Below are 23,623 nucleotides of genomic sequence, written 5' to 3'. Positions count from 1 at the left end.
AGTCAGTGTTTTCTGTAAGGCTCAGAAATCAAAGGGGTCCTTGCATATGACTTCCAGCAGCTGTCAAAAGGGAGAGAGAGGTAGAGCACCCTTCTATTAGCTCTCTGCCTTTCCTTTCCTTGTCATTGATTATAACTTTCCTCACCTTTTTGCAAATGTCTAGGTAAAAACCCAGATGTATAAATTATGTATAGAATTTGGATCTGGTGGAAGGGGCAGAATGTGCCAAGTTCTGCCTGGGGTGGATTAATTTGTAAAGAGGTATCCATGGCATGTGACAAATCAGAGCCATACAACATTTAATAACACTTTGTACTGATCTTTCTGCCAGTAATAGCTACTTGCTGCCACCTTCTCTGTGTTTGTAATGATGCTTCTTGTGTTCTTTATCTTAATGTAATGGTACAGCTTTGGATTCCTGCAGCAGGAAAACTAGTGAACACATTTTGAAGCAGAAGGTTGGTTGAATGCTAGTGGGACTTTGCAGGGATGTGTGCTGGGTGAACTTGACTGGAAAGGACCAAATTTCCAAAGTGTAAAGATCTAGCAAATATGACTTCAATAATTTCAGGCTCATTGTCTATTGCCTGCCCTAGGGGGAAATGGATACAGGTCTTTAAAATCGTTTTGCAGCAAAACAAATATAATATTGGTTTAATTTTATCAATTGGTGGCAGGCATATCTGTTGAAGTTAATTGCACTGTTTGGAAAAAGTTATTTGTCCACATTTGCTGTCATAAGTGAGTTCTGTGCTCATGTTTGATTTTCATAGCTCTTCCATGAAATAGGACAAGGTCTGAATCAAGGCATAACAGGAAACTGGACTTCTTGCTAGTGTTTGAAACAAGGACCCCTCCATGTTGTTCTACCCTGCTTTTTGTCATTCCATTTCCCCATCTGTGTTCATTTGTATCTACCTCCTGAGACTATATATGTACCTCTGTGGGTTGAAGGAAACACTGCAAAGAAGATGCTCTCCATATTAAAGAGATACTGTCAAGTTGTCAGTGGATTAGGCCTATCTGTAGTGTGCTGTCCTCCATAGATGTCCTCAGTGGCAGGATACTGGACCATTTGTGGGTTCCTCTATTTGTACCTCTACTTTTCCAAATGCGTGTGAGCTGCTTCACTGATGGTCTTGCCTGTGCGGTTGTGTGACTCCCCTACCCCATCCCTGGAATATATATGTTGTAGCCACCCAGACAAGGAATATTAGTCTGGCAGTGTACACATGTGTACAATGCATTATTATTTTTACAGCGTGCCAATATTTATTTAAAGGGAGACAGACCTGCATGCATGTACATCTGTAGTGTTTATATACTTTTACTGCTCTGATGTGTAGATGTAAATATGGTCAAGAGGTGGGTGCTGTAGTTAGCCTAACACCTCCATATCAAAGGGTGTTGTGGCTGACCAAGCTACCACTGGAGACAAATTGGCCTTCCACTCCCTTGGAACTCCTCTGGGGGATGAGAACATGTCTCCTTTCGTTGATTGCCCAAGGATACTGACTCACCTGACTTTGCTTTTGGACAGGAAGGGTGTTGTAGGGCATTACTTGTACCCCTCAGACAAGCTGCCTGGTCTTAAGAGAATCAACAGAAGCCTCTTGTATGACTTGGTAGCCCACAGTTTCTTATAGATTGCTTAGTGACATATTAAGAACTTAAAAAGAGCCATACCGGATCAAACCAAAGAGCTATCTTGTCTAGCACTATGTTTCTCCTAGTGGCCAACCAGAGGCCTCTCAGAAGCCCACAAGCAAGACATGAGTGTAATGTTTCTTAACCAATGATATTCAGAGGCACACTGGAGCTAATATTTCACCATCATAGCTAGTAGCTATTGATAACCTTGTCCTCTATGAATTTGCCCAATCCACCTTTAAAGCCATCTAAGTTAGGGACACCTAACCACAGAGCCTAGGGCTTGGCAGTCAGAGGGTCGATGGTTCAAATCCCCGTGACGGTGTGAGCTCCCGTTGCTTGGTCCCTGCTCCTGCCAACCTAGCAGTTCGAAAGCACTCAGTGCAAGTAGATAAATAGGTACTGCTCCGGCGCGAAGGTAAATGGCGTTTCCATGTGCTGCTCTGGTTTGCCAGAAGCGGCTTAGTCATGCTGGCCACATGATGCGGAAGCTGTATGCCGACTCCCTTGGCCAATAAAGTGAGATGAGCGCTGCAACCCCAGAGTCATCTGCGACTGGACCCAACGGTCAGGGATACCTTTACGTTTACGTTAGTGGCTATCACCACACCTTGCGTTACAAATATACCTTCTGTGAAGAAGTACTTCCTTTTGTTTGTCCTGAATCTCCTACTATTATGCTTCCTTGGATGATGCCCAAGTTCTAGCATTGTGAGAGAGGGAGAGAAAAATTTGGCCATTCCCAATTCTCCTGGCTTCACAGTAAGGTGACCAGCACATTTCTGAGGATCCGATCTGAGCATTTGACAAACCCTGCCCCCTGTCATTTGAAAACAATGAGGCAATACGAAGCCTATTTTCATATATTTCATATTTGCAATTATGAATATTATTTGGCTGTTTAGGAGATGGGAGAAGAGAAAGTACAAGAGGGCACTTAAAGTTGGGAGAGGCATCAAGCTAAAAGGTTTCTCTCTCCTGTATGGCAGAGGTGGCTAACTTTTTTATTTTAGCTAGAGTTTCACACTTGCCCATAGCTAACTGGACCAACAAAGGTCCGTATAGTTAAAGCTATGGTTTTCCCAGTAGTGATGTATGGAAGTGAGAGCTGGACCATAAAGAAGGCTGATCGCCGAAGAATTGATGCTTTTGAATTATGGTGCTGGAGGAGACTCTTGAGAGTCCCATGGACTGCAAGAAGATCAAACCATTCTGAAGGAAATCAGCCCTGAGTGCTCACTGGAAGGACAGATTGTGAAGCTGAGGCTCCAGTACTTTGGCCACCTCATGAGAAGAGAAGACTCCCTGGAGAAGACCCTGATGTTGGGAAAGATGGAGGGCACAAGGAGAAGGGGGCGACAGAGGACGAGATGGTTGGATAGTGTTTTCGAGGTTACCAGCATGAGTCTGACCAAGCTGCGGGGGGCAGTGGAGGACAGGAGTGCCTGGCGTTCTCTGGTCCATGGGGTCACGAAGAGTCAGACACGACTAAACGACTAAACAACAACAACAAACTGGACCACATGCCACTAGTGGGTGTGGCCATTCTGAACACACTCACATACTAACAGGCAGCACACCCACCCACACCCTACCAGCGCAGAACAACTGAGGAATGAAGTTGCTCATCAAATGGTTGATCAGGTAACTAGGGAGGGAGCAATTTGCATCCTCATCAGGGTGCTGGGATTTGTCTTCCCCAGTGCTGTGTCTAAATTGGTCTCCTTTTTGCTACCACTTCTGCCAAAATCTGTGGGATCATGGAGGTCCAGATCAGGCCTCTGAACTGATTATTAGCTCTAGGACATGCCTGCACTGGAAGCTTCCCAGGCTCCCAGCTGATGCAGCTACACATAATGAGCGGTGTTAGAAGCAGCTCCAGAGAAGCAGAGGTCTGAGGTGATAAGAGATTCCTTGCACCAAAATCTTACTTCACTTATGTCCTGTTCACAACCCAGTATCTGACAATATTGACTGTGTGGACAGCCGGGAGATCAGGGCAGGCTGTATATGGGAGCTGTGGTGCTTTTATGGCTCTTTGGTATGTTGCCCTAGGAGGACACAGGGAATGCTTAGCCAGTTGCATTGCAGAAGTAGCTTTACAGTCATTGTAAGTTTCATCTTCCAGTGCTATACATAATCACACCTGCTGCCTGGATTGGGTGTTGAATGCATAGTTGTGGTAGTATCTCATCAGTGGTAACAAAGAGGCAGGCTGATGTCCATGTTAGAACTTGGCATTTCCAGGTAGCAGTAAGAGGTTACTGACCCAGACCCTGGAGAGACTTCTTCTGAGGAACATTGGGGAGTACCTCAGGATAAATGAGGACCTAGAGAAACCTACAGTCATCTCAAGACAACCTGATATCCATCCTGGACCTCAGAAGCAAAGGTAGTAGTACACCTGGTAGGAAACTCAGAACTGCTGGGTTTTGTCAGGCAACTGTGATTTATTAGGGAGCTATAGCAGGTTAGCTAGTTCCACAAATGATCTATAGTCTAATCGTTTTGGTTTTTCAGCATTGTGACATGAAGTTCAGCATGTTGATGTTATAAATGCCAAGCCTCAGTCAATGTTCTTATCACAATTACTTTCTGATCTGAATTGATATTTTGATATCATTGTTAAATAGTTGCTATAAAATCAGGAAATCGGCTTGCCTTAAAAATCCTTAATGTGCCTATTTTTAAAACAGTGTGGGCTTTATTTGTTTATTTTTCTTAATGTTTTCAAATCTGTGTTTGCTATTGCAATTGCTAGACTTAAGGGATAACCAACTTGCTAGCTACCCAGTGATATTTTGGGGACTTCAAGCCATCCAAGACCAGACCCACATGTTACACCCAACCCCACCTCTCCAGACTTAGTGACGTATGTCATTTCTCCATCTGATCTCCTATCTATGGCTTATACTGTAATCCCTGACAGCTAGCCTCCATCACAGGACCATGATGTGGTCTTTTGGGCTGCCCCTGGGATTGGGTGAGATGGGAGATGTGGAGATTCAGACCTGACTAAGCCAGAATTTCTGAGGCTCCTCTGTGCTTTCTGGGACAAGGATGGGCCCAGTGGGGAGTGAGCTCTTCCAAAACCCAATCCCAGACAGGAGGATATTGGAGAAGCACTAGCCACAGACCCCATCCCTCAGAGGCCCTCCCCTCAGCCCCTTTGGCCAGATGAAATGCCCATTATTCTGCCAGTGTGCCCAGACTGTCCCATTCTGTGACTGTACAGCACACATGGCTAAATATATATCCACATGTGGAGAGTTCAGAGGGTCTATGAGATGCTCTGTCTCTATGGCCCCTTTTCATGGCTGGTGCTAATGAGATTCGTGTCTTTCCCAGGCTGATGTTTTGTGGGCCGAGGGGCCTTTTCAACTGGATGGGCTTTGGCATAGTCATGGCAAATATTTACCAAAAAAGGGACATACCATATAAATTTAGAGTCCTGAAAATAGAGATTGAGAGAGAAAGAGAGAGACCAAACCAGAAAATACAGCCTAGTCTGTTCAAGAGCAAAGGAGTAAAAATGGAGAGATAAAAAGAGCAAAACCTCGGCAGTAAAAACAGCATCTTGGTAAATAGACTATTAAAAACCCTGCTGACCTGCTTTATGGCTTTCTTGGCTGCCATTCAGCAGGCACCGGGGGAAGGTAGCAGGAGCCGGCGGGCGGGTGCTTCACTCCCCCCTCCAAGTGGGGCGTTAAATTTAGCCACATAATGACGGCCCTGAGGAAGCAGCCTCTTGTCGGCCACGCAGTAATTACTGCTTCCCTTATGCATTTTATTTTTCTTATTACGTTGCCTCCTCTCCCCAAATGGTGCAAGAATTGCCCAAGGGCAGTGATCTGCTGTGTGCCTCCACCAAGACTGCAGCTTTAGTGAAAGTTTGGGCAGAACCCAAGGGCAGTGCAGGGATCTCCCTGGGGCGGGGCTGGGGGGAGCATACATTTTGAGGCAGTGGGTTAGCGTTGTTACTTTGAGGGATGGTGGGTCACAGCACTGGATGAGAGTTCAAAGCACTCCCAGTCTACTTTGGCCTGCAAGCCCATATCCTTGAAACAAGGAATCTGGAATCCATAAGAACTGGCAGCAGCATGGATGGATTTAAATCACTACCCAAAAACCTGAGTTAAATCAGTTATTTAAATCAAGTTTCTTCATTTTGTATTTCACGTGTTTCTTGAATAAATGAGCACACTCTTTGGTTGCTGCTATAATTAAAACACATTTGCTTGCATTAAATAGAGCCTTTATACTGTACTACTAGGGGCATATTTCAAAATCTTTGATCGTGCAGCTGACACACCTTTTGTGCTACCCTCAGAGACAAGCAGCTAGTTGTGAACTTAATAGGTTTCTTAGTCCCATACACACATACCTGGGAGTAAGCCTCACTGAACATAGTAGAACTGACTCGTGGATAAACACTTTGGGGAGTGGGGCATAAAGGCAGGATATAACTGTTTCAATAAATAAAATAAGCACACATAGGACTAGACTGAAAGGGGTGAATCCAATGCGGAAGGTGCCTTCCAATTAGAACAATTTCTCACTAGAGCACCATTAGTAGCCTTCCAGGTGTTGTTCAACTCCACCTGCAGCATGGCCAGTGGGTAGGGGTAATTGCAGTTGTAATCCAACAACATCTGGAAGGCCCCTGTTTCCCTATCCCAGCACTAGAGCTGTGGCAAGATACAAGGGGAAGATTCTGATATGTTATTTCTATATGTGCATGGACTTGGTGAACCACAAAAACGGCTATCAAATTTGCTGCAGCACTCTGTGAACACTTGTACACACTTTTTACAGCAGCATTTGCTGAGCAGTGTTTAATGGCTTAACCCTACCTTCCTTTCTCTCAGTTCCTTGTATCCAACGCATCATGTCCAGAACTTCTGAAAAGTTAATGGGGCAGATCTGTGTTTCTCCATGCAAGTAAATACCTATCCCATTTGTTTTGATAGTTATAACCATTCATAATTTGAGAAATGAATACTCTGCAAAACTCAGAGAGCATAAAATAAAAGTAAATAATCCTATAAAGGGGTTAGCAGATGATCCTGATGGGAATCCGAATTGTGTCTCCTGGATCTTGCCACCTGTGCTTACACGCCACTTCTTGGACCCAGTATGAACCTTGCAAAATGCATTTAATATTTTATCTATTATTTGACCTTTGAGGTCAAACATTACAAATATTTTTGCCATTTATCTTGGTGTCTTTGAAAGAGGAGCATGGGTTCAGTTTAAGAGATTTGATGCATAGGGACAGATTCACTAATGGTTTCTGTTAGCAAAAGCCCATGCAAAGACTTTCACTAGTGCAATGTGGCTTTCACCCCTCTGTGGCCTGCTCAAAGTGGCTCTGGGGTGGTTGGAAGAACCCCAGAGCAGTGCACAGGTGGAGGAGAGAGGAGATCATTCCATCAGGCAAGTGGAAATGCTTGTGCTCACAGAGCAATCTCCTTAGCTTTACATTGAATTCTGCTCAGATACTTCAACATACTTTTAAAAATAGAACTTAGATTTAATTTTAAACCAGGTTATGCCTTCTCTCTTAAATAATATATAGTTGAAACATAAAAGTACTAGAAACCCTATCTTATTTTTTATCTATCTGAAATATATGTATCATGACTTGTATCCAATTTTTGCTCTACTCAGAGCAGTTCCATTGCAATTAATTTCAGTTTGGTAGCTGGGAAATCAGCTGAAACTAAAGTAATCACTTGGAATGCTATCTTTACTACCCAACTTCCTTAATTTTGCAGGCTGGTCATACAGCTGTTCTGTGGCCACTGCTCCACAGCAAGTGAGCTTAAATGTATGGCTTTCAGCTTGGTGCAGACCCCTACCATTCTAAGAGAATGAGGCAAGGGATGTATCAGCAGACACCTTTAGTTCTGTTTTTTCTGCTGGTTGATAATCCATCTCTGTGAAAGCTAGTTTCTGATTAATTCACTTGGAGAATAAACCCATGGTCCTACTAGCATTGGCACAACGTGGTTGAGAGCTAATGAATTTTCTGCAGAGGTGCTAGGAAAGCATTTCTGCTTTAATTTTAACCAAGAGATAACTTGGTCAAATCATAGAATCATAGAGTTGGAAGAGACCACAAGGGCCATCGGGTCCAACCCCAAGCCAAGCAGGAAACACCATCAGAGCACTCCTGACATATGGTTGTCAAGCCTCTGCTTAAAGACCTCCAAAGAAGGAAACTCCACCACACTCCTTGGCAGCAAATTCCACTGTCGAACAGCTCTTACTGTCAGGAAGTTCTTCCTAATGTTTAGGTGTAATCTTCTTTCTTGTAGTTTGGATCCATTGCTCCGTGTCCGCTTCTCTGGAGCAGCAGAAAACAACCTTTCTCCCTCCTCTATGTGACATCCTTTTATATATTTGAACATGGCTATCATATCACCCCTTAATCTCCTCTTCTCCAGGCTAAACATGCCCAGCTCCCTTAGCCGTTCCTCATAAGGCATTGTTTCCAGGCCTTTGACCATTTTGGTTGCCCTCCTCTGGACACGTTCCAGTTTGTCAGTGTCCTTCTTGAACTGTGGTGCCCAGAACTGGACACAGTACTCCAGGTGAGGTCTGACCAGAGCAGAATACAATGGCACTATTACTTCCCTTGATCTAGATGCTATACTCCTATTGATGCAGCCCAGAATTGCATTGGCTTTTTTAGCTGCCGCGTCACACTGTTGGCTCATGTCAAGTTTGTGGTCAACCAAGACTCCTAGATCCTTTTCACATGTACTGCTCTCAAGCCAGGTGTCACCCATCTTGTATTTGTGCCTCTCATTTTTTTTGCCCAAGTGCAATACTTTACATTTCTCCCTGTTAAAATTCATCTTGTTTGTTTTGGCCCAGTTCTCTAATCTGTCAAGGTCGTTTTGAAGTGTGATCCTGTCCTCTGGGGTGTTAGCCACCTCTCCCAGTTTGGTGTCATCTGCAAATTTGATCAGGATGCCCTTGAGTCCATCATCCAAGTCGTTGATAAAGATGTTGAATAAGACCGGGCCCAAGACAGAACCCTGTGGCACCCCACTAGTCACTTTTCTCCAGGATGAAGAGGAACCATTGATGAGCACCCTTTGGCTTCGGTCAGTCAGCCAGTTACAAATCCACTGAGTGGTAGCATAGTCAAGACCACTTTACAAGAATATCATGGGGCACCTTGTCAAATGCCTTGCTGAAATCAAGGTAGGCTACATCCAAATGCAAAAGACCACAGCAGGGCAGCACCACTGCCACTCACCAGTTGTTGTCTAACAATGTTCCCATGTTTGTCTTGCATGATAGGTTTAATCCCTGACATCTCCATAAAGGGCAGGGAAAAAACTAAAATCTTGGACAGCTACTGCTAATCAGTGTAGACAATAATGAGTTAAATAATGATAAGGGCCCTTCCAGATGTCCTTTTAATTGTATGGTCACGTTTATTTGTGTTCATGATGGTATCGGGTTGATACATGATGCTGTTCTCAGTAATGTTTGCACCTGCAATAGTTCTGGGGTGGACATACTGCCAGCCTGGAGAGACCCTAAGGCAGCTTCATGAGTTCACAAAGACATCACAGTTCCCACTACAGTGCATCTGTGACCCAAGCTGGACATGGAAGCCATTTCTGAGTTAAGCAGTTCTGTCTTTGTATGCATGCATGCAAATACAGTGGAACCTCATGTTACGTACTGTCCTCTTTGGGAACGATGGGTTACAAGCTCCGCTAACCCGGAAGTAGATGCCCCTTGTTGCGAACTTTGTCCCGGGATGTGAGCGGAAGTCGCACGCCAGCAGCACAGCAGCAGTGGGAGGTGCCATTAGCAAAAGCGCGCCTCCTGTTATGAGCGGTTTTGGGTTACAAACAGACCTCCGGAACAGATTAAGTTCATAACTGGAAGTACCACTGTATTCTGTTAATGCACCCTAAAAATGGCATTTACCTCTTTTTCTTCGTTTTCTTAAATATGCGCTGTGATCCCGTGTATTATCTTTATTAAATGGTCTTTTACTCAGACCTATGTTTTGGACCCATATTCTGATTTATCATGTCTCTGCGGAGCTTTTAATCTGGTCTCGTGTAGTATTTGCAAAGCTTCATGAGTGGGAACCCTTGCTAGCTGGTGATTTTTGTCTTTCTTTCTGTCCAGCAGGATGCCAGACCAAACTTGTTTCAGCAGCACTCTCTTGCGACTTCTGAATTCAGAAAGAAAAATAGCTTTTATGCTTTCCACCTTCCCCATGGCCAGTCTCTATGAGCCTCCTTGGGGAAAAAAAGACAAGGAGGGGGGAAGGGGTTCAGAGGGGAATGACTTGTGCTTGCACTGGTGCAATTGGGGGACACTTTTAGGCTGGGCAACGACATTCCAGGAAAGGTCTCATTCTTGGGCTTGTTTTCCCAAAACAAAGGAAGCAGCCTTGCATTGCTGGAAGTCGCGTGCTTTGGTTGTGCTGCCTTGTTATCATCCGATAACCTGGTGACCCTGGCGCTGCCCTGCTCCTCACCCGGCAGCCTCGGGCTAGGGGATGTGAACAGCTTCCGCACACTTGCCCTTGTGCACAGATTCACCTTCCTTTCAGTGCATAGCATAGCATGGTGTGTGCGTTACGCATGCAGGGATAGCATTAAGGAGAGGTGTCTCTGAACCTTCTCTATCTTCGCTTTCCTCAGCCCTGTGGTGATGTAATTCTGTGGACAGGCTACCATGGAAGGGTAGATTTCCCATCATGCATCAAACATCATCAAATGGCCATTTTACACTTGCAATTTCTGAAAGGATTTTATAAAATTGTGGGTAGCTATACTAAGAATGATGTTCTAATTTCACACTTGGAATGTCCCAAAGACGTCTGAAAGTCAGTCATAATGGCACAATTCATTTATTTATTAGAAATATTTTATACCGCATTTTATAAAATCTCAAAGCAGTGTACAGAGTTAACATTCAAAACACAACAATAAAATCATATATACAAGGCAGTTAAATATGATGTCTCTTGCCCTGTTAAATCATCCATTGATAGGTTGCTAATGATGCAGTCTCCATTGACTGGAGAAAGCATATTTGGGCTGTGGGCTGTGGGCTGTTGATCTGACTCAGCCACAGATCTTGTTGAATGAGGGATATGAGGAGGAGATTGTTTAGCTTTATAGCTCGAATGTAGTATGTGAAAGCTGTGTGGGGTTTTTTATATAAAAAATGTACAAAGAATAGCTGCAGTACGCACCCTGCATAAATTATACAAATTAATAAAATGTACATATATTTATTATACATAATTTATTCTGCATCTCCAAAGCTTTTTTCCTCATCCTGTAGTTAGAACACTGAAGTTTTACCCCTGCTCAGCTTCCCACTTTTCAGCAGGGAATATCTAAAAATACAAGCTGTGGCTTGTGGACTTTAGAGCAGATATTGCTCACACTTTCAAGCCAATATTCACAAGCCTTGAGTTATGGGAACTTTGCCTTATTAAAGATAAAAACTGTGGTACTAAGGGCCCTTCTGGAGCACCTTCACAGATTTCACACAGTCCTGCCACCAGTAGGAATGTGTGCTTTTACATAGGCTATGAAAAAAAGAGAGAATACAGTGTGTAGTAAGTAAAAGAAATAATTTTTTTAAAAAACTCAGTTCAAGATGGACAGGGCCCTTCAGATTTGCTCTGCAAAGATTTTGATGAGTTTCTGTATTCAGAACTTGCTGAAATTTCCTGCTGGATTCTAGAACTTCTTGCTCTTTCTGGGCTCTACTGCCAACCCTTGCTGCACATGAACAGAGGCCTCAACATTAAAATTCCAATGCTTTTTTGATGGCGGAAGACCTGTCTGGGTGGATGCCCAAATTTAGCACTGTATTCTCAGATAAGCTTAATTTTGGTGACATTATTAGTACCCCCATTTCCCAGGCTGAGGAGCAAGACCAATTTTTTCCGCTTCCTCTGTATTCATAGGGTGAAATCTGCAGTTCTTTGTTCTTATAATCTCAGCTTTTAATATTTTAAAAATATTTCTAAACCTCTGTCTTTACACAGAAAAGTCCTTCCAAATGTGCAAAGTTCTTACTCTTTCTGTTGGGAAAAGAAAATTTAAATTACCATATTGGCCCGAATATAAACATATGGAGGGGGGGGGAGCTGTGCTGCATTGCTGGTGGCCTTTCCCCTTCCGTGCTCTCTCTCTTCCTGGTCTTAGGGAAGAGGACAGGGGACTACTCGCAAGGCGGGCGCCGCTTTGCCGTGCTCCTGGCCCTGTTTGCCCCATGCTCCTGGCTGCATACTGTAAGGTTGCGAATATAACCCGCACTTTTCACGGTCAGAATTTGGGGGGAAAGTGAGGCTTCTATTCAGGCCAATACGGTATTTGAGGATTTTATGCACACCTTGCACAACATGATTTCTGTACAGAATAGATGTTTCCAGAGCCTGAGACTTTTCAGCTCAGGCCCGTGGGCTTGAACCTCAAGTTGGGCAAAAAGATTCCTGCGTTGCAAGGGGTTGGACTAGGTGACCCTTGTGGGCCTATCCAACTCTACCTTTTTATGAATCTTTGAAGCTACCTTATACCAAGCCAGACAGTTAGTCTGTCTAATCTTGCCCTCTTTCTTTTGGCTGGCCATGGCTCTCCAGGGTCTCTGAGAGAGGAGGGTCTTCTTGATGACCTCCCACCTGGGGATCAAGGCAAACGAGAGCCACAGCATGTGTGTGCAACCCTGCCAGTCTAGTCTGTTGCTTTTTAGCTATAGTTGGACCAAGCTCACTCATGCCTTGTGCCTGCCACTAAGATTTGTGTGAGGAACTTGCCTATTTTCGGATCTCCTACAAATAGTTATCTACAACATAATGGCCTAGGGAATTTGATGCACACTCTGGATCCTTACCATGGATTTTGGTGTTCTGATCAAATTATTTTTAAGACTTAAAAAAAAAAATCCTCCAAGAACTGTTAGAAAAGAATAGCACAGAAAGGAGGATTACCCCAACCCTATGGCACGCCCAGGAAAAGGAAAAGACGGCCAGTATGTCCTCTTTACCACAATCTGCACGTGTGCCAGTGTAAAGGAAGCTTGCGTCTGTCTATTTATTTGCTCATCATCACTTCTTACTCATTGTGGGTGTTTTTCTTTCCCTTCTCTTGGGTCTCCCCTCCCCACCCCCACACTGCTCTAGATCTGTAATTTGTTTTATGACTTTCCCCTCCCCCTCAAAATCTCTAGTTTTAGGAACTGAAAACAAAAAGTATTTTTAGCTACTCTCTGTTGAAATATCATGCTTGGTGCGTTGTTGCTATTAGTTTAAGCCTCCATCCCACACATGCACATAAAGGAGAGTGGGGATGCGTGCTGGAGTGGTAAATGAGCACAAGGCATCTCCAATCTGGCCTTTATTGAGGTCTGGCCTGGTGTGGCACAAGAGGGATGTGCCCTGGAATGAGCCAGCCACCAGCGTGGGCCGTCCTTGTAATAAAGCAATTCTATATTTATTCCATCTGTTTATCCTTTGCCCTGTAATAGTGCAGGGAGCCTTTCAAACGGCCTTTCCCCATTTTGGGCTGGAGGGGGATTGGAAGGCAGCAAGGAATTTGTGGATATTCCAAGGACCATGTGTGCTTGCTCTCTTTTAAACATGTGCAGCTGAGAGACAGATCCCATCTCTGAATCTGGAGGAAAAGAATGGGAGGTCCTTCTGCCTTAAACCTGCCTTTGGGAGGGATCCAGAGCAAAAGGCCCTGTGCAAAACTTTTTTTTACTTTCTTGTACCCTACAACCTTATAAAGGTTGTTGTTTGTTTGTTTGTTTTTACCCTTCTATACAGGTTTTTCTCTAAAACCTTTTCCTTTCAGGGAATATTCTATGCTTCCATGAATCACAGATTTAAACAGGCATTTCAGTGTTTATCCTAATATGCATTATGTGACTGGAAGATTCCAGCTAAGCCCCCAGGATCTCTGTGGTATAGCGGTTAGAGTGTCAAACCAGGAATGGAGAGGCCTAGGTTCAAATCCTGACTCACCCATAAAATTTGCAGGGTGATCTTAGGCTAGTCACTATCTTTCAGCCTGAGCTATCTCACAGGGAGTTTGTGGTGATAACGTGTCTGTGTGTGGGAAGAAGCAGTGTATGCTGCCCAGAGCTCCTCCTTCCAAGGGCTGGTTATAAATGTAATAAATAATAAATTTCACAGGTAGCATGACATCCATACAAAGCCTGCACGTGGACTATATAGCCAGTTCATGTGTTAGGCTGGGGAAATAGCAAGAGATAGCTAAGGTTATAGGGAATGGATGTAAACAAACCTGTGCATTATTGCATTTGCTGGTTTTGGAAGCTGCTTTCTATGCTTCTGACTGCATCAAAGTACCAAATGGAGGGACTAGGAGGCTTGTGTATGAGCATGCTCTTGGAGCCAATTCAAACTGCATATGCATAGATAGCAGTTGGATAGTGTGAGAATGGAAGATGTTCATCTCCAAACTTGCAGCACCTATGTGCTTGGAAGACACATCAGTCACAGATCTGCAATGCACATTCATGAGTGTTTTGTGATGCACACCTTCCCTTCATGCCAGGGCAAAACTTGTCTGCTATGTAAACCATGACTGAGTTGTATAAAGTAGTTATGTTCTAGCCCTAGAAGCCCTAGAATTTCCTACATTGATTGCTATAAATGATGCCTTAAAATGGGATCTGAAACAACATTTTGTTTCTAGGATGGAAAATACTTATGTTGGTTTACCTTAGAGAATGAATAGAGCAAACAAGCAGGAAAGGAATAGCCTGAAGGCTGTTTTATCTGATTCCTTCTCTTTAATAGAAAGCATTTAAGAAATAACATGCAAGCGACAAATAGATAACATCATGTCATGTTTTCGATTCATGATGTACTGTGTATATGCTATAGCTTCCCAGTGAATATAAACTGCAGTCATTAAGGCGTACTTGTGTGGCAAATTAGCACATCAGATTCTTGATTTCAGTTAGTGCATCTTGATTTCAGTAAAGCTTTTGATAAAGTTGCCTATGATATTCTTGTGGGGAAGCTGATAAAATACAGGATGGACAAGATCATTGTTGGGGGGATTTGTAGCTGGTTGACTGATCAAACCCAGAGTTCTCACTAATAGTTCCTCATACTGGAAAAAAGTGACAAGTGAGGTGTTACAGGGTTCTATCCTGAGCCCATTGTTGTTCAGCGTCTTTTTAAATGGCTTGGATGAAGGAATTGAGGGGATGCTAATGCTACAAAATACAGAATCGGGATTCAAGATTACCTTAACAGATTGGAGAACTGGGCCGAAACTAACAAAGTGAATTTCAGTAGGGACAAATGTCAGGTTCTACACTTAAGCAGATAGAACCAGCTGCACAAATGTAATATGGGGGACACCTGGCTTGCCAGTAGTATATGTGAAAAGGCTCTAGGGGTCTTAGCAGACCACAAGCTTAACATGAGTCAACAGTCAGGTAGGTAGCCATGTTGGTCTGATACAGTTGAAATAAATAAATAAAGTCATTGAATGTCTGGTGAAAGGTGTCCAGGGTCTGCTGACCATGTGTCCAGATAATAAAAATATTGTCAGTGTATTGCAGGTACAAGAGAGGTTTGAGTGGGTAGGAGTTTAGGAAGCATTGTTCCAAATCTGCCATGAAGATGTTGGCATACTGTGGGTGCCCATTGCTGTGCCACTGATCTGGAGGAACAGGTCACCTCCAAATTTGAAGTGATTGTAGGTGAGGACAAAATAGCAGAGTTTGGTAGCAAAGTCCACTGTGATTTTATCTGAAATGGTGTTCCTTATACCTTGTAATCCATCGTTGTGTGGGATGTTGGTGTACAGGGATTCACATCCATAGTGGCTAGTATAGTATTGTTAGGTAGATTGTTCAAAGATTGTATTTTCCTCAGAAAGTCTGTGGTGTCATGTATGTAGCTAGGAGCACTGATGGCATACGGTTTCAGAACAGAGTCCATATATCCAGAAACACACACTGTGATAGTGCTGATACCTGAGATGATGGGGCATCCTGGATTTCCTGGTTTGGGTATTTTGGGTAGAAGATAGAAGGTTTCTGGTTGAGGTTCTGCTGGTGTGTTTGAGAGGATCTGTTCTTGGATGTGTGGGGGTAGCTCCTTAACAATCTTGTTCAGTTCTTTTTTGTATTCCTGTGTGGGGTCTGAGTCCAGTTGTTGTTGGTTTTTTTTGGGGGGGGGTTGCTTTCTTTTCTTTGCAAAAGATGGTATTGGAGAGTTGTCTGTGAGCCTCCTGGATGTAATCAGTTTTGTTCATGATGACAACAGCTCCACCCTTGTTTGCCTCTTTAATTATAATGTCCAGGTTGTTCCTGAGATTGTCTATGGCCCTCCTTTCAGCATGGTTAAATTTTGTTGTAAGTGATGGTGTTTTCTGGTCACATCAGTTTGGATTCTGCAGCGGAAACAACAGTGTGATACAGCAGCAAAAAAAGGCTAACGCTATTTGTAATGGTTCTAGGGGTTGCTCGTGCGTAAATCGGCGCCACGCTTGGCTGAGTTACCTGGGTGAACCCTTTCTGTCTGGACAACCACTCACCCGTGGCTGTCTCAATCGCTGGCAGAATCCGTCAGTGGGTGTTTCTTGAACTTCTTCCAGCAAAGAAGCTCTTTGACGCCTAGTCTCCACCTACTCTCCCTTCTGCGCAGGGAGGGTGTGGGCAGTGGAGGACCCGTGCTCTCCCCGCTGGTCTCCGGCAAGGAGTCATGGAGCCACCTTGCCGATTCCCCCATCTGTCCCCCTTCTCCACTAGTGTTACGCTGATTTCCTTCCCTAGAAGATGGGCTGCTTCTCTCCCTCCCGGTACGCTCTCTGGAATCCCTCTGGAGCCCTCCCTCTCCCTCTGGCTCCGATGGCAGTTCCCTGACACTATTCTAGGCTGCATCAAGAGGAGTAAAGTGTTCCGATCAAGAGAAGTAATAGTCCCACTCTATTCTACCTTGGTCAGACCCCACTTGGAGTAATATGCTCATTTCTGGGCACCATGATATGAGAAGGCTATTGACAAGCTGGAACGTGTGTAGTGGAGGGCGACCAAGATTACCAAGGGTCTGGAAACCAAGCTTTATGGGGAACTGTTGAGGAATAAGAGGAGGCTGAGAGGAGATAATACAGCCATCTGCAGATATCTAAAGGGCTGTCATATGGAAGATGGAGCAAGCTTGTTTTCTCCTGCTCTGGAGGGTAGGACCTGAACCAGTGGCTTTAAGTTACAAGAAAGGAGATTCCAACTAAACATAGGAAGAACTTTCTGCCAGGAAAGCTGTTCAACAGTGGAATGGACTCCCTCAGATGGTGGTGGACTCTCCTTCATTGGAGGTTTTTAAGCAGAGGTTAGATGGCCACCTATCATGGATGCTTTAGTTGAGATTCCAGCATTGCTTGGGGTTGGACTAGATCACCCTCAGAGGTACCTTCCAACTCTACATTTCTATTATTCTATGTGGTGATCTGCACAGGGGTTGTGCTTTGTTTTCTATGCAGAAGCACTTTCCATAGGGAGTCAACTTGTTACTTTGCAAGCCATGCACTTACTTTGCAAGCCATGAGGGCTCCACTGCATTTTGAAGGGTGATGATCTGTGTTTGGATCACAAATATGTTCTAATGCTGACCTGCAGGTACCTTGTAGTTTCCAGCCTCATTGTTGACATCAATGCAACTAATAGATCTATCACTTATTATATTGCTCAAAGTTCTATTGCCCACAATATCCTTATTGTATGAAGCACCCCCCTTTTTTAGTATTTCTCATATTTCCTTATTTTTTGTCTCCTACCCCCATTTCTACCACTATCTTTAAATCCTGACTCTCTTGATTATGCTTCATTCCTGACTTGCAGCTCCATATACCCTATTATTCCTTCTAAAAACATTGAACATTAACTAGCTTCATTAACCCGTGCTGGGCTACCCTTCCCCCTCTAAGTGTCTGAAGGCTGGAACACTGCTGGCCTGTTTGCCCGGGTGCCTGTAGGTCGAGTGCAATCTCTCGGTGAAAGCAACAATGTGAAAAGGCCAAATAATTCCTGGAGATACTGACGCCGAGGAGGAGTGTGACTCTGAGCAGCCCATTCACGCCTGGAATTCTATAAATACTTTTACTGTGTGGCACTAGGAAAACTTCAAGCCTTTTTATTAGTGCTGCATATAGTGTAGTAATTGTGTGTGGCTTAAGTGTGATTCCTGAGCCTTGTCTGGGGTTCATGTTCCTGGGTGTGACCCTGTGCCCTGATGATTGACAGAGGAAAGCTACAGGGGGAAGGCGATAGTAGAGTGTTGGAAATGGGAGCTTCAGGGCATTTGGGGAAAGTATGATCAAGTGTTGCGGGGTTGGGGGGTGTCTCTGTAAGTTTGGTGTCCACAGTACCAATCTTCTATACTACTCTTGTGAGAGCAACCTTAAAATCCCAAGCCAACTACACTGTTCTCCTCATTTAGTTTATCTTAAATATTCCATTTGCATTCTCTCCTTGCTATGTTCTTTCACATGGAGCCCGATTATCATTTCACACACACACAATTTCTCCAAATATCCTGTATATCCTTGCATTTGTCCCGCACTGTTCTTTTTTCTGCATCAGCATCTGGTTGACTGTGGGACTACCCTGATCTCATGCTTTTATATGCAAAGAACAAAAAGTTAACCACCAGGCTTATAGTGACTCAGATTCTGCTGGTTCTGGTCCTGTAGCAGAAATCAGGATGATTTAGGCCTTGACTGCAAAATAAATGTACATGTGCAAGAGGTTCCTCCAACCTTTCAAATGCTTTAAATGTTAGAATTGTAGAGTTGGAAGGGATCCTGAGGGTCATCTAGTCCAACCCCCAGCAATGCAGGCATCTTAACACACAATCCTCCATCCAATTTGAAACCGTACTGGACTCTGCTTAGCTTTGCAAATGTGCTAGCAGTTCTATGTTGTTTGGCTTGAAGACTGTGTTGCTGAATATGAGATTTAGAGTAAAAAACATTCTTGGATACTTTTTAGGCATTCTTGATTTAATGGAAGCATGGGGAACCTGTAGCCCTCCAGCTGTTGTTTGTCTCTTATCAGCTTCAGCCAGTATGGCCAATAGTCAGGGATTGTGGGGGTTGTAGCCCAGCAACATTAGGAGGGCATTCCTCATCCTTGGTCCAGCTGTTTAACTCCCAAGTCCTCTTCAGCAGATGTAGCTGATGAGCTGTGCTTTATTCCCCCCAAGTAAGCTACACTATTGCTCCCACCATTGAGTATGAGCGATACTATTTGCTCTATCCCATATCGGTCCCACTGGGGCTGTTCTCACCTGCAAGACAGCTGTGCAGCTGGCATAGTCTGGCATGACTTCCAGACACATCTTCTTTAGGTCTGATGCAAATAATCCCATCTGTGCAATAGACACTGATCATTTTGGTGCCACCTCATGGAGAGGTAATCAGTGTAGTGGCCTTGTTCAGGCTTTGGGTCAGTTCTTTATGGTGCTGTGGGGGGGAGGGTAGGAAGGGAAAGTGGGGAGGAGGGGTTGTTGGGACTTCCCTGTTAACCCTGGCTGTGTTATGGAGCTTTCTCAGTTTCCCTGGAGTGGATATTGATATGCTCCCTCGCCAAGAGTAATATTAGGACTTCTTACTAGTCTTGTTGATGTTTCTGCTGCCTACAGCATCTCATCCATATTAATGAATCCACAGAGTCTCATCCATATTCATAAGCCTTCATATATCTATGAGCGCGTACACAAGTGTGTGGCGGTGTGTGCGCTCACCCTTCTCACCTGTGAGGCACATACCAGCCCACAAAGTGACTCTGTCAGAGTGGGACCAAAGGCAGGAGCAGGAATTGTTACACAGGAGTGAGTGAAAATGCAGATCCCTTTGCTGCTCTGTGAGAGTAGATTTTGTGAAAAGCTTTTCCCCTTAGTAGCAACCTCAGCTCTTACTTCAAGGATAAGCTTTGAAGATGAATGGGATAGAACGTCTGCATTCTGTCTCTTAACTCCCTCTTCTCCTCACCTTTCATTCACAGCCCCAAATAGTTTACCCTGCAGCTTTCCTTCCTAGAAATCTCCTCCATTACCCCTTGCCAGTATGCAGAAGTCAACAGACTACTACTCGAACTCAACACTCAGCGGAGTGGTGTTCTCTGGGTATTAGTAAGGACAGCATGGAGGACACAAAACATTGAGATACAGAAATATGTTGAGAGGCAATTGTTTTAGAGACTGACATGGAAGCAGGAGGGTGACCTATTGAAGGCAAGAATTCCTCCATCTCTCTTGGTCGCCATACATGAGAAGGAATTGCATTCAGGCGAGTCAGTGCCTGTACCCAGCATAGAAATATAGTGTGCTGCTGCAGGAGGGATGGAGGGATGGAGCTCCTAGTCTCCCTGCCTCCCTGCTCACTGTAGGCTAATAACACGTTTTGCAGGCTGGTAGCATTGCGAGGCTGGGTCCTCTGTAACTTTGTTAGCAGTTTATTATATTTTTTTTTTATTACATTTATATACCAGCTTTATCTTCCAAGGATCTCAAGGTGGTGTACATGGTTCTTCTCCCCATTTCATCATCACAACAACCCTGGGAGGTAGGTTAGGCTAAGAGATGGTGACAGGCCCAAGGTCACCCAGTGAGCTTTATGGCTGAGTTGGGATTCAAACCCTGCTTTCCCAGGTCCTAGTCCAACATTCTAACCATTGCACCACACTGGTTGTTGGTTTTCTGCTGTTAGTCACACTGAAAGAGGAACAGATCTTTTTCTAATGCTGAATCTGTGAACAGCAGGTGTTTAGGAAGAAAATGACCCCTAGCTCTGAAATAGGAATTTGGAAATAGTTCTGGCTGCTTCTCCATGGCCCCTACTATTACCACAAAACTTAATCTTCCATGACTAGGTTTTCTGGTGGGACAGAAGCCTTCCTGTTGAGTTCTGAGGTTTAAGGCTTGTTCTGAGCTGTCTCTTCAGATCTTACTGAATCATCTTGAAAGTTTGACTGTGAGAATCCTTTTTACTGCTGAGAATTTAGCTGTAATAGGAGAGGCCTCTTTGCTCAGGGGTGAATGTGATCCCCCTACAAAGAACTGATCTAGACAGAATCCCTTGGCCTCTCCCAAAGAGTAGAGCAACTTGTAGCAATGATGTACTCTCCCTCCAGGACTGGGGGTTCCCACAGGAGGTTGCCGAGAGGACTTGACTCTATTAGGAGATAGGATGGTGGGTAAAATGAAGTTCTTTTGTGAGTTTCTATGAAATAGGGAACTCAAGTGTCAACTCTCTGACAATCTTTGGACAGCATGGATCTTGGCTTTCCTGTAATAAGAGAGACAAGGATCCAGCTAGATTTGATCAGGGGAGCTGATTTCTCAATACCAATATGAACTGTTAGTTTTGTCCAAGAAGTAAGCTGATACTGTCATTTCCTCTGGAGCCAAGAGAGAAACTAAAGCTGGGCAATAATGCTGCTCTGTCCATTAGTTCTATGTAGATGAGAGTGAGTGCACAGAGTACTGTATGTTGTTGCCTTGTGCTTTAATGGTGTTGTGGAAGAGTATTCTGCAAACAAAAAGCCCATGGCAGGTAGATGGCTGTCCCACTGACTCTAAGAACTGCCAATCAATATGAGTGGAGTTCATACAGTCACTCACGTTACACTGATTGCAAAAGTTTAGGCTTGCAGCGTTTCCTGGATAATACACAAACACACCTGGCTTGACCATAGTTAGGGAAGAGTTAATCTTTTTGTTAAATCAGCTTCCCCAATTTCCTTTGGCTCACCCCAAACTTCATAACTGCCATAGTGATTAACCACAACCACAACCACCTCTGTCCCTCACTCTTTTGCTGTCCTGCTGGGAGAAATTTGCAGTCCATCTAGCCCAGACCCCAAGTCGCTTGTAAACATTTCTGGTATCTGCTGTTGTAAGAGAGTTAAGTTGGCTTGCTCCTATTTTACAGCTACATACTACTCCCATCCTTACACTTTGATATTTTGTTTTGGCCCTGAGGCTATAGGCTTTGTCTTTTTCTCCTTACAACTGGGCAACTTTAACAACTGCAGCTTTATATTCTCCTTGGGCAAGCGACACCATATTGCATCTGTGGGTTTTCCCTGATAACCATGCTTCTCAGAACTTTTATAGCAGGAATGGGGGAACCTCAGTCTTCTTTATCTGGTTCTTGAGACTCTTCAGGCCACACACCCTCCAAAGCACCACCCCTAACCAGCCCTGCTTTGTAGTCTCCCTTAATTTTTTTGCCTGGCTGGAACGTGTCCTTGAACTCTGATCATGCTCCTTGCTTGCCTGGGTAGAGGATAGAGAGCGAGCCGCGTGTGTGTGTGTGTGTGTGTGTGTGTGTGTGTAAATCAGCTATGCAAAGTTAAAATTAATATTTCATACTCTGCCTACTTTTGTCTGTGGCCCTGCCCACCACTGGCATATGGCCCCTAGAAGGTTGCCTAGAAGGGAATGTGGCCCCTGGGCTGAATAATGTCCCCCCCCTCTGTTTTATTGTTTGCCTTAGTAATGCTGGGGCAAGAGGTGAGTGCAAAATGATTATAGGAATCCTCTTGGAGCAAAGTGGTGACAAGGTAGGCAGAGGATATCACCTTCAATTCCCCTTTGCCTGTCTGCTTCTATACTTCAGCCATATCCAACCCACAGACTTCTCCCATCAACCTACTGAATATATGCCTACCCCCCCCGCCTCCTCCCAATCCCTGGGAGCGCCTGGCTGTCTGAGCTGCTCCTTTTAGCTACTGGACGCAGTGACTTTGCTTGGCCTCTTGTTTGGGGTGTTTACGGCTCCGAGGGAAGCAGCCTTGCTGAATTCCCTGTGTACTCTTAATTTCATATATATATATATATATATATATATATATATATATATATATCTCCATCCATATCCATATACTTTTTGATACAGGTTTTATTGGCATTTCCATACATTTTACAGACACAGCTGTTACAGAGACACGTTTCTCCCAAGAAAGCCCGGGGGAGATGGTGCCTGAATCGGCTCAGTCTTGGCCCAAGAACAAGGCTCTCTTCTCTCTCCCTCTCTATCAGTGTCAGAACGCGCTTGGGGACGACACACTGGCTGGCTAGGCCAGGCCTCAGGGGAGCTGTCTTGCTGCCACGTGGCAGTCGTGAGATGCTTTTGTTTTCCTCTGTCCTGATGGAATATTTGCCACTTGTATGCCAATGCCTAGAGGTTTCTGCTGGACCATCTCTAGTGCAGACACCCACATATATTGTCTCCTGCCTGTCTGATGCCAGTCAGAAACAGAGTGTTGGGAGTGTGACAGGTTTCAAACTTCTTGGTGATTTAGTTTGTTTTAAAAACCCCAGCTTTATCTGCATTGGTTACCAGTTTGTTTCCAGGCCCAGTTGAAGATGCTTTTGTTAGTGTTTAAAGCCTTAGATGACTTAGACCCCCAATTTCTGAGATACCGTCTCTTGTTTACAGACTCTCTTGGGTGTTATTGTCAACAGAGGGGGCCCTTTTGGTGGCTCCATTGCCCTCTGAAGCTTGGGTTGTGGTGGCCTGGGAGGGCACCTTTAGTAACAGTTGCTAGGTTATGGAATTTCCTCCCCACAGTGGTGCATCTGGCACTTTATCATATCCTGAAGACACACCTATTTGCCCTGGCTTTTGACAACTGAGATATGTGTTTTGAGACCCACCTTATTACTGTGATTGTGATTTGTTTTACCTGTTTTCAATGTTGAATTTGAGATTGTAGTAACCCATCCTGGGATCTGCTAGTGAAGGATGGGTAATAAATTTAACATGACAATATCAATACAATTTTGGGGCAATGCCTTATGAACATAGGCATTATACTAAGTTAAACTATTTACCCATCTAGCCCAGTACTGGCAATACTTTGCCAGGATCTCGGGCAGGGGTCATTCCCTTCATCTGCTCTTAGCCTCATGCTGTAATGCCAT

General features: G+C 44.3%; 1 protein-coding gene across 4 annotated transcripts in view; it reads left to right on the top strand.

The window, feature by feature from the left end:
- The window catches only part of NHEJ1 (non-homologous end joining factor 1), a 124,234-nt gene that overhangs the window by 22,041 nt on the left and 78,570 nt on the right, over positions 1 to 23,623 (top strand). The window lies entirely within an intron of this gene.

This window comes from Podarcis cretensis (assembly GCF_951804945.1).
Source record: "Podarcis cretensis genome assembly, chromosome: 1".
Lineage (NCBI taxonomy): Eukaryota > Metazoa > Chordata > Lepidosauria > Squamata > Lacertidae > Podarcis > Podarcis cretensis.
This window is presented reverse-complemented; position numbering and strand designations above follow the sequence as displayed.